This window comes from Ahaetulla prasina, chromosome 5 (assembly GCF_028640845.1).
Source record: "Ahaetulla prasina isolate Xishuangbanna chromosome 5, ASM2864084v1, whole genome shotgun sequence".
NCBI lineage: Eukaryota > Metazoa > Chordata > Lepidosauria > Squamata > Colubridae > Ahaetulla > Ahaetulla prasina.
Window position 1 is genome coordinate 71,416,372 of NC_080543.1, and position 15,079 is coordinate 71,431,450.

Here is a 15,079-nt window from a genome sequence, read left to right on the forward strand (position 1 = left end):
CCCCTCCTCCCACAGTGTGTCATTAATTACATTCACCAACAGAGCAATTTCACGGGTTGTAGAGACCACTCCCCTCTGGCCACTGTGGGTAACCCTGGGATACAGCCTTGAGAGAGATAAGTTTGGAATGTGCATCTGTCTTTGTTTTGTTTTGATTTTGAAATTTTATTAGACACAGTGTAACCGTCCTGACATTATCTTTGCCATACATACTAAAATAAACAGTATCATATATACCTTGCTACTTATATATATTTGATCTATTCAGTATTTGCATATATAAAGACATCATTTTTTTATCTATATTACTATATTACTTATACATTTGTATGTATGTAATTACAATAGAATGAAAGCGGATAAGACAAATGTATAAGGAATGTGCATCTGTCTTTGGCTGCTGTGCCATTTTGTCGGTTTCCTTCCCCCCTTGCTTAAAGCAACTCGAGAGCAGGCCAGGGATGCTTTGCGAGTTGACAATAGGGTACTACTCTCCAGAACTGTTGAGTAACTCCACTCCCCCTCATCATTGTCCATCCATTGTGTAATGTATTTAAACTTTAGGAGGGAAGTTTGGGCAGGAACAACCACGCTGATTGGTTGAAGCCTCAGCCAAAACAGTATTTAAAAAGGGGTTTTGCCTGTTGTTTTTCGCTGGGATCACAATAAACTAAAGAGCTGTTGTCACTTGTACCGTCTCCTGCCTCTTCATTGCCCGAATTTAACATTGGCGATGAGGGTGGGATGTTGAGGCAGTGAGATAGGAAAAGAGCTGAAGGAGTAAAGAATTCTCAAACCCAGCCAGTATCGAGAGCGGATACATAGCGATGTCTAGCTATACACCGCCAGCGCCATTTGACCCAGCCAAGGAGAAATGGGGGTCGTACATGGCTCGTTTTGAGTGTTTCCTCAAAGCGAATGAACTGCAAGGAGTCTCAGATAATCGGAAACGCGCTTACTTCCTGAGCCACTGCGGACCAGAAGTCTTCGATACCGCCGAGTCGCTGTCGGAACCAACGCCGGTACCATCGGTACCATGGCAAACGCTGCAAATGACACTGCGAGCACACTACGCGCCGGTGCCATCAAAGTTTGTTCAACGGTTCGAGTTGAGGCAAAGGATACAGCGAGAGGGCGAATCGATAAGTGTGTACATGGCCGCACTAAGGAAAGCCACGAACCACTGTGAGTACAGAGATTTGGAGGACTCCTTACTCAAACAACTCATTTGTGGGGTCAGGGACATCCGACTACAGAGGCGGTTGCTGTCCAAAAGCAACCTAACCTTGATCCTTCATCTCCCCCCCTCTCCCCCCTTCCCCTCCCTCCCCCCTCCCACCCCCCGAGACTTCCCAGAACAAAGTACAAGGTATAAAATTAACAATCATAAATTAAAATACAACATAAGTCAAATCCATAGTCACTCCTCTCTCTAAGACCTTAACTCCCCTTCCAGAAACAAAAAAGTACATTCTTCTTCCAGTCCATTATATATCAGTCCCTTCCACTCCTAAAATCTTCAGAATCTTCCAATTAAATTAGTATTTCCAGTTCATCAATAAAATACATAGTTTTTAATATCCAATCTTCATCAATTAACACCAAATATATATCAATCCATTCCACTCCTGAAGTCTTCAAAATCTTATAGTTTTTAATATCCAATCTTCATCGATCAAGACCAAAACGATATTCCATCTTCCAGTATTCATCAGAAATTCTTCTATAATATATCTTTCTTCCTTAAACAGTGCCCCAAATATAATTCATATTTCCAGCTTAAATTCTTAAATTTTTATCCAATCTCCAAAAATAAACAATATTCTATCTTCTCATATCTTTAATATCACTTACATAAATCAAATAACATTGCAAATATTAATATTTCTTCAATTTACCTTACATCTATCAAATAACATTATTAAAATTATAACTTATATCCAAAATATATCAATTATAACAATTAAATTCTATTTAACCAAATACCAACATTACATCCATAAATTTTTCTATCTGTCCTCCAAAAGTTAAACAATATTCCATCTTCCTATTCCTTTATACCTGACATATATCAAATAGTGATATACCCAAAATAAGTCAGTTGTAAAAATTAAACCTTATATATATATATTAAAAAAAGAAAATACCATCAAAATCACATCTTAAGCATTCTCCTTCCCCTTGTCTTCTATCTTACACATTTCCTTACACATTTTCTTACACATTTTCCACCATCTGCTCACCAATCAGCTTAACATCTAACAATAAAGAATTTCCAATCTTTAACATATTGGTGTAAAAATCTCTTGTTTAAAAACTTATTAAGAAAAGATAAGCCTCCAAAAGTTCCTATTAAAAAAAAATTAAAAAAAAATCCATATTTGAAATGAAAAAGTTTGCAAGATTTTAATAGTTAGTTCTGTTTGCTTAAGAGCCATTCATAAACTGTAAAATCTACCAAAAAGAGAAAAAAAAATTCAATAAACTTTTCTTCTTAAACATTGTGATAAAGAAAAAGGTAAAAAGAGAAAAAAATCATTAACAATTCTTGTTCATTCCATTTAAAAAAGTAGCTTGTTATGTTCTTCTTCTTTATAGTTTCACTTTCCTTTGTATATTGCAAACGCCATTTTAAATCCACTCAAGTTGAAAGTTAGTTCAAAGGAAAGCTATTTAAGAGCTGAAGTTAAGATTTATTACTTGCAAATTCTTGCTAGTCCTCCTACTTTGTTCTGTCTGTGTTGAATTCTCTTTAGAAATAAATCTTGGCATAGAGATGGTCGCAGCTTCTCGTTCTGTATAAACAGAAGCACCCTGGGCACGGAGCTTCGTCAGGCTAAAGGGGAGCTCTCACTCTTTGATCCCCTGGTTAAATTCCAGGGGCTCCTGGGGAGCTCTACCCAAAACCTGACCACTCTTCCCTTCCCCTTCACCCGGGGGAGAGAATTCCAAACCGTTTGACAGCCCATTTACGCTGTCAGGGACAGTTTGACGAAACCCAGGGCAGACGATCCCAAAGGAACGTCCACGAAGCCTGCATGTCAAGGTTCCAGAAATACCTCTTCTGCGTAAAAGAGACTCGGAGGCATCTTTTCTTTTTCTCAAAGTCCTTTACTAGCATGAGGAGACTGGCACACGATGAGTGCAATTCCCAAAACTGAAGTTCTGGATTCGTTTCCCCAGTTATACAAACCCCAATAGTCCCACCCCCCTGACCCCTCTGACGATCACACGGTCCCACGTTCTTCCAGTTCATTCGAGTAACTTCTTGCCACTCTTCCTGCAGACGTGAACACCATCCGACCTTGACCGCTGGAAGAATGTTACCATACCCCTCAACCCCCCCTCCTCCCCTCAAGATAAAAATGTGGCAGCGTCTGGAAACCTAAAGTTTAATATGGTTTCCAGGCCTGACAGGCGTCCCCTCTTGGAAAAGAAACTATATCCTAGGAAAGAAAAACAAAGAGTCGATAAAAAAAAAGTGCCAACGGTGCATAATTCCCTTCTACCCCCCCTCCCCCCTCCAAGAGGTTTCTTAGGTTTGTCAGGGAAAGTGTCGTGAAATTGTTTAACTAAATTGTCCGCATTCACTTTCCAACTTTTGACCCAAGTAGATTCAGATAATGGGTATCCCTTCCAGTGGACTAAGTATTGTAATTGACCTCGGTAGAGTCTAGAGTCAAGAATCTTCTTGATTTCATAGTGGGTTTCACCTTGGATTATCAAGGGGGGTGGGGGAGCGGTAGGGAGAGGCCTTAGGCGGGATTGGCTAGCAGGTTTGAGTAAGCTGGTATGGAATACCGGGTGGATTCGTCCCAACATGCGAGGGAGTTGGAGTTGGACGGTTACGGGATTAATAATTTTTACAATGGGGAAAGGACCCAAAAATTTTGGACCGAATTTCCTGCTGGGTATTCGTAATCTTAGATACTTAGTAGACAAAAAGACTTTATCTCCAATGCGAAAAGGGGGTTGAAGGGAACGGTGTTTGTCAGCTTGGGCTTTGTAATTTCGAGCTGTTACAGCCAAAGCCTTTTTTGTATTTTCCCAACCTTTTTTTAATGAATTCATCCAGTCTGTTAGGGAGACTGAAGTGGGGGGTTGAACGGGGAGTTCAGGCATTGGAACGAAGTCCATGCCGCTGGTCACTTGAAAAGGGGTTAACCCCGTGCTGGTGTGTACCGCATTATTATATGCAACCTCCGCAAATGGTAACAAGTCGGACCAGTTTTCTTGTTGGTAATTTACATAACAACGTATGTATTGTTCCACCATGGAATTAAGTTTTTCAGCTGCTCCGTTAGTTTCCGGATGGAAACCAGAACTAAGTCCTTGAGACGACCCAATGGACCGTAGGAATTCTCTCCAGAATTTGGCTGTGAATTGAACACCCCTGTCGGATATTATCCTTTTTGGAACTCCATGCAATCTGTAGATGTGTTTGAGGAAGAGCTTTGCTAATTTTCTAGCCGATGGCAATCCGCTGCACGCAGTGAAATGGGCCTGTTTAGAGAATAAGTCCACTACGGTCCATATCACTGTATTACCTCCACTAGGTGGGAGTTCAACAATAAAATCCATGGCAATCTCTTCCCATGGTCGGGTGGGTTCGGCTACGGGTTGTAGGAGTCCAGGGGGTTTCCCTGGTCTGGACTTCATGGTGGCGCAGGTAGCACAGCTCCTGACGTAGTCTTCAACATCTGATTTCATTTTCGGCCACCAGAATTGTCTTCTGGCCAAGTGGAGAGTTTTTAAATAGCCAAAGTGACCTCCTAGGCGAGAGTCGTGGCTTCTTTGTAGTATTGACAATCGCATAGTGACGGGTACATAAATTTTTGTGCCCTTCCAGGGTATCCCATCCCTTAAGGTGAGGTGTGGCGAGTTTTCCTTAAACCAAGCATCATCAGTGAGTGCTGATTTTAAGTCCATTAGCAGTTTGTTTGGTGGGATGTTGGTAGTGCGGTGTGATCGCGTTCGAGTAAGTGCTTGGCTTGCTGGTTCGCTATCGGGGATCATCGCATGTATCACCTCTTCGCGTTGGCTGTCGAATTGTGGTTTCCTAGATAGAGCGTCAGCCAGTAGATTTTGGTCGCCTGGGATGTATTTGAGGGTGAAATGGAAGCGCTTGAAAAACTGAGCCCATCGAACTTGTTTGGGAGAAAGCTTTCGGGTTTTTTTTAAGTATTCGAGGTTTTTGTGGTCAGTCCACACCTCGAATGGTTCTTTCGCCCCTTCAAGGAAGTGCCTCCAAGAGAGGAGTGCCCAACGTACCGCAAAGGCTTCCTTTTCCCAAACTGCCCATCTGCGTTCAGTGTCCGTCAATTTTTTAGACACGTACGCGCAGGGCATAAGGTTGTTCTCGGTATTCCGTTGTAATAAGACAGCGGCTATTGCTACATCACTTGCATCAGCTTGGACCACAAAAGGTTTATTTGGATCCGGGTGTTGAAGAATCGGTTCCATCGAGAAGAGGCGTTTCAGGTGTTCAAAAGAACGTTGGCAGTCCATTGTCCAAGGTAGGGGTTGGTTAGGTTTGGGTTTGGTGGGTGATGGCCCAGTTTTAGTAATTCCGTTAATGGTAGAGCTACTTCTGCGAAAGAAGGAATGAATTTGCGGTAAAAATTTGCGAATCCCAAGAAACTTTGAAGTTGCTTACGTGTGCGTGGCGGTTGCCAATCCAATACTGCTTTCACTTTGCCTGGGTCCATTTCGATACCTTTGTTTGATATCCGTAACCTAGGTAGTCGAGGATTCCTTATGGAATTCGCATTTGGAAAGTTTGATATATAGCTTGGCGGCTAGGAGCTTTTTAAGAACTTGTCTGACCAATTTGATGTGTTGTTCCATATTGTCTGAGTAGATAAGAATATCATCTAAGTAGACAAGAACCCCATTGTAGAGATGGGGGTTCAGGGTTTCATTAATTAGTTGCATAAAGACAGCTGGAGCCCTTGGAGACCAAAGGGCATGACACGGTATTGGAAACTACCCAAGGGGCAATTGAAAGCCGTCTTCCATTCATCACCTTCCTTGATACGGACACGGTAATAGGCTTCCTTAAATCCAATCTGGTGAAAATTTTGCCTTTTGATAGGTGGTTCAACAGGTCGTGCATAAGTGGCAACGGGTAAGTGTTTTGTATGCAAATCGCATTGATATTTTTGAAGTCAATACATAATCTGAGTGAACCATCTTTTTTTGTTTAAATAGCACAGGCGCAGCTACAGGTGATTTTGCTGGTTCAATGAACCCTCTGGCTAGGTTAGTGTCAATGTATTTTCTTAGTTCAGACATTTCTGCTGGCGTCATTGAGTACATTTTGGGTTTTGGTAATTTTGCCCCGGGTGCAATTCAATTGCGCAATCAGTTTGCCGGTGGGGTGGTAAGAGGTTACATTCATCCTCGCTAAAAACATCTGATAAATCCATGTATGCTTTAGGGATGCGGGGTTCTTTAGGAGATGGCTTGGATATGGTGGTTGTTGGTTCCATCTGGTGGTCATTTTGGGTAAGGGTTTTTTTTGTTGTTGGGGGGGGTGGGATTTGGTCTAAGGGTCCGAAGGTCCATATAATTTTCCTGAATCCATCCTCCCATTTAATTGTGGGTTCCCATTTGTCCAACCAAGCTAAACCCAGGATGATGGATTCTGACATTTTAGGAATTACTATGAATCTTATAAGTTCATGATGGGCACCAATTTCTAAGCGAAGTAGTTGTGTGACTCGGGTTGCTGGAACGCCACCAATTAAGGTTCCATCTACTTGGTGGAATTTAATTGGGTGTTTCAAGGGAAATGTTTTTATATGGAGTTGGGCGACTGTGGAGGTTGAAATCAGGCATCTGGTGCATCCTGTGTCCACAATAGCGTCTAAAAGTTTTTTGGTTCCTCCTCCTGGAATTATTAAGTTCACTTTAATGGCAAAAGGAGGAATAGGTGCACTCACCATTGGGTCGTTTTCTGGTTGGGTTGAGTCGTCGGCAGGCGACTTGGACGATGGAAGGTCAGTGAGGAGGTCTGTGGCTTGCCTCGCGAAGCGACTGGTATTAGGATTCTTTCGAGGGGGGTTGCGTGGTCGGGTAGCAGTTGGTGGTCGATACTGTGGGAGGGGTGTTGGGGCTAGGCAAACTGACGCCCGATGACCTAGTTTCCCACAACGGTAGCATTTGATCATTGTTGAAGGTTGAAAGGTGGAGGGTGTGGTTGGTCTGGAGGGGGAGGATATTGTAGGTGGTCTTTGTGGAGCTGTAGTTGGTGATTGGCTTTGGAGGGGGTTGAATTCTCTGTCCAGAGCAATGGACACGTTGTACCAGGCATTCAGTTGTTCTGGGATTCCTCTGGTGGAGCAGGCCTTCCTGATGTTTTGATCAATTGCGTCTTTGAAGTAATGAAGAAGAATGGCTTCTGGCCAATGTCTAAGATTGCCAGCAACTCTTCTGAAATCCCATACAAATTGTTTGAGCAGCTTGTTGTCCTGTTTCATTGTTTTTAAGGTGGTTTCACATTCTGCAATTAGGTCATCATCTTGAAAACGGTTGCGAAGCAGTGTCATAAATTCGTGAACATTATTCAGTTCTGGTGCTTGTGCATTGTATAGCTGTGCTATCCACTCTGAAGCTAGCCCCACATTCATTCCATCTGAGATGGTGTTGATTAGGCTTCTGTCTGATGGGTATAGATGTCTATATTGTTCAGCGTAAGCCTCAATTCTGCTGAGAAAGTAAGCCAGGTGGTGTGGATTCCCATCAAAGGTTGGGTTGAAAGGGGGAGGGGTTGGTGGGGGGGGTGCAGGGGGGTTTAGCTGGCCTACTTGATGCCGTAGAGGGATTTGCGTGGGTGGGGTTGCTGCTATTGTAGCTGGCTGTTGGGCTGCAAAGGGGGGCGGCATTCCCCCTGGCTGCCGAGAAGAAAATCCTTGAAACGCTTCAGCAGATGAAACAACCATCGGCGTGAGGCCCACAGGGAAGGAAGGGGCTGAACTAGCTGGTTGCCATTGATACTGAATCCACCCTTGTCCCGGATAAAACGCCCACCCAGGCGGGATAGGAGTTGCTGGAGGCAGCGTAGGCCTCTGCTGGCGGGAAAGATCAATTGGAGGGGGGAGTTGCGATCCCCCCCAAGCTTCTGGTGCTGCTTGAATTTCCTGCCGTTTGAAAGAGGGAGGGGGGGTTTTCTTGCGTTCATCGGAACGGCTTCGAGCTTCAGTAATTTTTCTCTCTCTGGTGGGAGGGAAAGTGAATCTAGGCTGAGATAAAGGCTCTCGAGGTCTCACCTCCAGCCGCTCAAAAGTTTCAGGGAGGTCTAATAGAGACTGGGATTTCAGGGGGTTTCTCAGGTCCCAATCTAGGGACTCTCCCGATTCTCCAGGTTTTATTGCCCTCCAGTGAGGTTGAGAAGAGGGAGGGGGCTCTCCATTCCCCCCTGGGGAAATGTTTTCTCCCGACTGGCAGCTCACCCATGAATCAGAGTCCTTGGGGCGTGCTCCAAGCGGACAAGCAGGCTGTTCTTTTTCGAGGCTTCGGGTCCTGTCGTCAGATGGGAAATAGGTGACTTCTATTAAATCGTTAGAATCCTGTTTCGTGGCTCCTTCTACGCTTTCAATTTGCTGCTCTTCCATCTTCACTGGGTCTTTGCACCGCTGTGGAGGTTGCGGAGACTGGGGCCCAGCACCCCTCTAACGGGCCCCCTCTGAGAGGGGGAGAGGGTACCGTTAGCAAAAGAAAGTTTTTACAGTTTTGGGAATAATGTCAAGGTTCCAGAAATACCTCTTCTGCGTAAAAGAGACTCGGAGGCATCTTTTCTTTTTCTCAAAGTCCTTTACTAGCATGAGGAGACTGGCACACGATGAGTGCAATTCCCAAAACTGAAGTTCCGGATTCGTTTCCCCAGTTATACAAACCCCAATAGTCCCACCCCCCTGACCCCTCTGACGATCACACGGTCCCACGTTCTTCCAGTTCATTCGAGTAACTTCTTGCCACTCTTCCTGCAGACGTGAACACCATCCGACCTTGACCGCTGGAAGAATGTTACCATACCCCTCAACCCCCCCTCCTCCCCTCAAGATAAAAATGTGGCAGCGTCTGGAAACCTAAAGTTTAATATGGTTTCCAGGCCTGACACTGCGTTGCCAACCGGAATGATTGAAGATATGTAATTAAGAAATAGAAATAACTTGAAATGAAAGTGGGGCTGCTCAGCTGCCATTTCAGAAGGGAATGGAAAGGGAGAGGAGTGAGTGAAGGAAGAAAGTAGGTAGGAAAGAGAGAGGTAGAAAAGGGGGAAAGGAGAGGAAGAAGAAAGGGGAAAGAGAGAGGGTTAGAAAGGGTGGAAGAGAAGAGTAGGGAAAGAGGAGAGGATGTAGAAAAGCGAAGGAGAGGAAGGATGAAGAAAGTAGAAGAAAGTAGAGAAGGGAAGAGGAAAGGTTTGTTAAGGAAGGAAGTGGTAGCTGGGCAGGTCCGAATAAGTAACAAATGAAAGTTAATGACTAATGTTGAATAAGAGACTGTATATTGAATAGGTTGTTGGAAAATGAAAATAAAACTTTTTACCAAATCAAAAGCAACCTAACCCTGGCGATAGCCTTGGATGAGGCCAGGGCACACGAGATGTCCACCAAAGCGGCGGAAACTTTATATAAGCCGAACACGCCGAGTGCCGGGGCGAAAACAATGCCGGTCCACAGCGAGGAAGTCCAGGCCGAATCAGACGGTGAGGAAGAGGAAGAGGTTTTCCACACCGGGAGGTCGGAGAGAGGCGACCGGGACGAATGTGTGAGTTGTGGGGGCCAACACCAACGACAAAATTACAGGTTCAAAGACACAATTTGTCGGTGGTGTGAAAAGAAAGGACATATAGCTCAGGCCTGTCGAGCCTCTCAACCTTCCCGCCAAAAATTCAAACCGACCAATCAGAGCGCCGGAGCAACGAAGCGGCCAGGGATTGGTCCATTCAAAAAGGGCGCGAAGTTGAATCAGACCACTGTAAGAGTGGGCCACGCATCGACACGACTAGAAAAGAAGATATTCACCAAGACATACATTGAAGGAGTGCCGTGCAAAATGGAGGTGGATCACGATTATGTCTTGGGACACCATCGCTAGGGACCTGCCAGACATCGTGAAACACCAGCTGCAAACCCAAAAGCTGAGAGTGCAAGACTACCAGGGAAACCGGATCCCTGTTGGAGGAGTTACGTCTGTCAGAGTGAAGTATGGACAATTCAAGAAAACCCTGCCGATCACCATCGTAGATGGAGCCCTACCGAGTTTACTAGGGCTGGACTGGTTCAGAGCCTTGGGCATGGAAGTAACCGGGGTTCACAGCAATGGAGTCAACCTAAAGGATGAATTGCTGAAGGAATTCGAGGACGTCTTCCAGGACTGCCTGGGCAAGTATGTGGGGACCCCTATTTTGTTTAATTTGGATCCCCAGGTGGCCCCCATTAGGTTAAAGGCTAGGAGGGTCCCCTTCGCCCTTAAGCCCAAGATTGACATGGAACTAGAAAAACTAGTAAACCAGGGAATACTAGTCCCCGTCGACCATGCAAAATGGGAGACACCCATAGTGACCCCAATCAAACCGGATGGATCAGTCCGGATTTGCGCTGATTACAAGGCAACATTTAACAAAGCGTTACAAAAGAGTGCATACCCCGTTCCTGTAGTGCAACATCTGTTGCACTCGTTAGGACAAGGACAGGTTTTTGCCAAACTCGATTTGGCTCAAGCCTACCAACAATTACCAGTAGACAACGGTACAGCCGAGGCGCAGACGATTGTAACACATCGAGGCGCCTTTAAATGCACTCGACTCCAGTTTGGAGTCAGCGTAGCCCCAGGGTTATTCCAAAACCTAATGGAACATCTGCTACAGGGAATACCGGGGGTCGTGCCATATTTCGACGACGTACTAGTGTCAGCAGAGAACTTAGATGAGCTAGGGGTCAAACTACGGAAGGTTTTGGGCATTTTCAGGTCTGCAGGACTTAAGGTTAAACTTAACAAATGCCAGATAGGAGTCGAATCTGTAGAATTCCTGGGGTACCGGATAGACAGAGAAGGCATCCACCCCACGGAGAGCAAAGTGCGAGCCATTAGAAAGGCTTCGGCTCCAAAAAATAAGACTGAGCTACAGGCATTTTTAGGGCTTGTAAACTTCTATGCAGTTTTCTTGCGAAATAAGGCAACCGCTTCATAAACTGCTAGCGAAAAAAGCTGTTTGGACGTGGGGCAAGGCTGAGGCTAGGGCATTTGAGGGCGTTAAGAATCTCTTGTCCAGCAATAGCCTACTCATCCAGAACAATGGGACATTACCACTAGTATTAGTTTGTGATGCATCGCCCTACGGGGTAGGAGCTGTCCTCAGCCATAGGTTACCGAACGGATCGGAAGCCCCCATAGCATATTTCTCCCGCACGATGTCCACAGCAGAAAGGAACTACAGCCAACTAGACAGAGAGTCCCTGGCCATAGTTTCGGGGGTTAAAAAATTTCACGAGTACCTATCTGGGCGGGAATTTGAAATAGTCACGGACCATAGACCCTTACTGGGACTTTTAGCGGGCGACCGTCCAACACCAGTTGCACTTTCACCCAGGCTGACCCATTGGACCATTTTCCTAGCAGCATATTCGTACAAATTGCTCCACCACCCGGGCAAGGAATTAGGGCATGTGGATGCTCTAAGTAGATGCCCTTTACCAGAGACTATCGAAGACCCAACCCCTGGGACACCCGTCTTACTAATTGACTCTTTGGACTTTGGCCCAGTCACATCTAAGGAAGTGGCTAGGGCATCTTACAAGGATATTATCATAAGGACTGTGATCGGTTGGGTACAGAGGGGATGGCCCGCTGCGCCAGGAGAGCGTTTCAAAGACTTTGCAAAAAAACGTTTGGAATTGTCGGTACAAGGGGGGTGTTGTTATGGGGGGATAGAGTGGTTATTCCGGAAAAATTACGAGGGCATGTGTTAGAACTGTTGCATGTGGGCCACCCGGGGATAGTGAGGATGAAGAGTTTAGCGAGGAGCTATGTGTGGTGGCCACTGATGGATAATGACATTAGCGACTGGGTAGGGAAATGCCAAGCCTGCCAAGAATCAAGGCCACTACCCCCTACAGCCCCCATAAGGGAGTGGGAAAAACCCCAGGGCCCATGGTCCAGGATTCACATAGATTTTGCCGGGCCGTTCCATGGGCAGACCTTTTTAATTGTGGTAGATGCCTACTCGAAATGGTTAGAAATCATACCTATGAAAACCACAACAGCTGAAGCAGTCATCACAGTCCTGAGGCATCTATTTGTAACACATGGGCTGCCCGATACTCTAGTATCCGACAATGGCCCACAATTCACGGCAACCCAGTTTGAGGGGTGCTTAGCGGAAGAGGGCATCCGACATGTCCTCTCGGCGCCTTTTCACCCGGCGATGAATGGACTTGCAGAACGTTTCGTTCGGAGCGCCAAGGAAGCGCTATCTAGGATAAGTCCAGGAGATTGGCAAACCAAAATTGATACCTTCTTGGCAGTCCAACATAGAACCCCTTGTGTGGCAACCGGCCACAGCCCATCAGAATTATTGATGGGTAGGAAACTCAGGTGCCCCTTAGATCGATTAAACCCAACATACACCCTTGACGGGTACAAAGGTATAAGGGAAAAAACCAGAGAAATGACAACAGGTGACCCAGTATGGGCACATAACTATAGTGAAGGCCCAGCGTGGTTAAAAGGAACAATTATAGGAATAACCGGGCCGAAATCATATGTAGTGGACATGGGGGATGGCTGAGTGTGGAGACGCCACATAGATCAATTAAGAAAAAGAGCACCAAACAATCCAGAAACCAAACAGCCAGACCCTGACTACCCAATATTTGAACCAACAGCTAACTCAAACCCGAGGTGAGCGGAGGTATGGTGAGCCCTGGATCAGGACTTGACATTCACATCTATGCACACAGTCTGTTTTATTGGAGGATATGTGGGTTTAGCCACATGTCAAGCTGCAAAACAGACTAACGTGTAGTGAGGACAGAACAGGAAGGTAAAACAGACATGTCCATAGCATTCACTGCTATTGTCAGAAAAGTACACATATAACAATTGAGATGAGTTTAAATCCTCTCAATAGTGACACCGGTTTTTCATCTTCACATCACTTCTAAATCCAGAGATTACATAATCCAAATGCTGCTGGATTCTGCAATTTCAATTGCACAAATCTTTAATCTCTCTATATGTGCAAACCAATGTAAACTCCACTATCTACCATCAAAAACCATAGGAGGAAGAGTATTTCTACTAACATCTTTTATATGGTACATTTGGGGAGAGAAACATTTCCTCAGAACCAGTGGCAGGAATAAATCCATCATTGGTATATTGCAGTTTTGATTTAGAAAAAGGCTTAGTAGACTTTCGAGTTTTAAAACTAATGACAGCATTTCAGTCTCCTCAATCTGATATTTTCTAAATGGGTTGGACTACAACTACTAAGATGCTAGTAATTCACTATATCTGGAAGCACTGTAACAGCAATATTTAATAATAAGAAATATTTCCTATAATAGCCTTTATATAAAAAGGTAAAGGTTCCCCTCACACATATGTACTACTCGTTGCCGACTCTAGGGGGCAGTGCTCATCTCCATTTCAAAGCCAAAAAGCCAGCACTGTCCGAAGATGTCTCCATGGTCACATGGCCGGCATGACTCAATGCCAAAGGCGCACAGAACGCTGTTACCTTCCCACCAAAGGTGGTCCCTATTTTTTCTACTTGCACTTTTACGTGCTTTCGAAACTGCTAGGTTGGCAGAAGCTGGGACAAGTAACGGGAGCTCATCCTGTTACACGGCAGCACTAGGGATTCGAACTGCTGAGCTGCCAACCTTTCGATCGACAAGCTCAACATCCTAGCCCCTGAGCCACCATGTTCCTTTAGCCTTTATATAATAGCCTTTATATAATCACTATAAAAGTTATGACTGCACTGAACACAATTTTCTCAAAGTTAGGAGCCAACATGCAATACTAAACAGATACCATATGTATGACATGCATGGTGAATTACTAAGTAAGACTGTGATTAAATAATCCCATAAACATATCACATGCTTGGATTTATCGTGCCAGCTACCTTCTAATTTGATCTTGTAAATGAGTTCTTCACTGTGGAACATTATTTTTCAAGCAATTGTCCTTCACATTCTGTTTGTACAATCCAGAAAGGTCCACAGCTAAAAATAGGAACCACATGGTCTGTAAAAAAAAATTTCTAGGATTAGTTCCTGGTATCTGCAGATACAGGTTCTTCAGATAGGGAAGCCTTTAGTCTAAAGCATATGTGTAACTGTGAAACTATGAAGTCAACACTGAGAAGGGGTGGATTTCAAAACCTGTCGCTACCGGTTTGCTCTTGGGTGCTTGCACATGTGCACACTGCTTCTGTGCATGCGTAGAAGCATCAGGGCAAGTGGGTGGAGCCTCCCGCTACCACCACTACTGGTTCACCCGATCTGGGTAGCAACTCACCACTGACACTGAGTCATATGGATCAGTGATTTCATTCTGTGAAATAGAATTGTTCATGTTCTTTATGGCAGTAATAGTGGTTATCCAAAGTGGCATATTAAAGCCTCAAGATATTTTGCATAAGAAGTTATCTGCAACTTAGCCAAAGCTAACTGATTTTCAAGTAGGCAGTCTAAACTGCTTTCAACATCTCTTGTCCCTAGAACTCACAAGGTCAGCTGCTATTAGTTACTAGGGTAACATGCTTCAAGGAAGAAGTATCCTAATACCTTTCAAGGTTGAGAGGCTGTATATTATCTCACTCTCATTGACAAATTTGTCCCTAGATAAAGAAAATTATTGTTTAGAAAGCACTTTTAAAAAGTTATTTTTTTGTCATCCGTTATTTGATTTTGCTTTTTTAAAAAATTGCATTCATTGTACGGATCCTTCTCCAATACAATGGGATTCACTCTATTACTTATATTCATTAGCTACAAATCATTTATCTTCTTCTAAAGTAAAACATCATTTAAATTGAGTTTGACTTCTGGTAATTTCATGG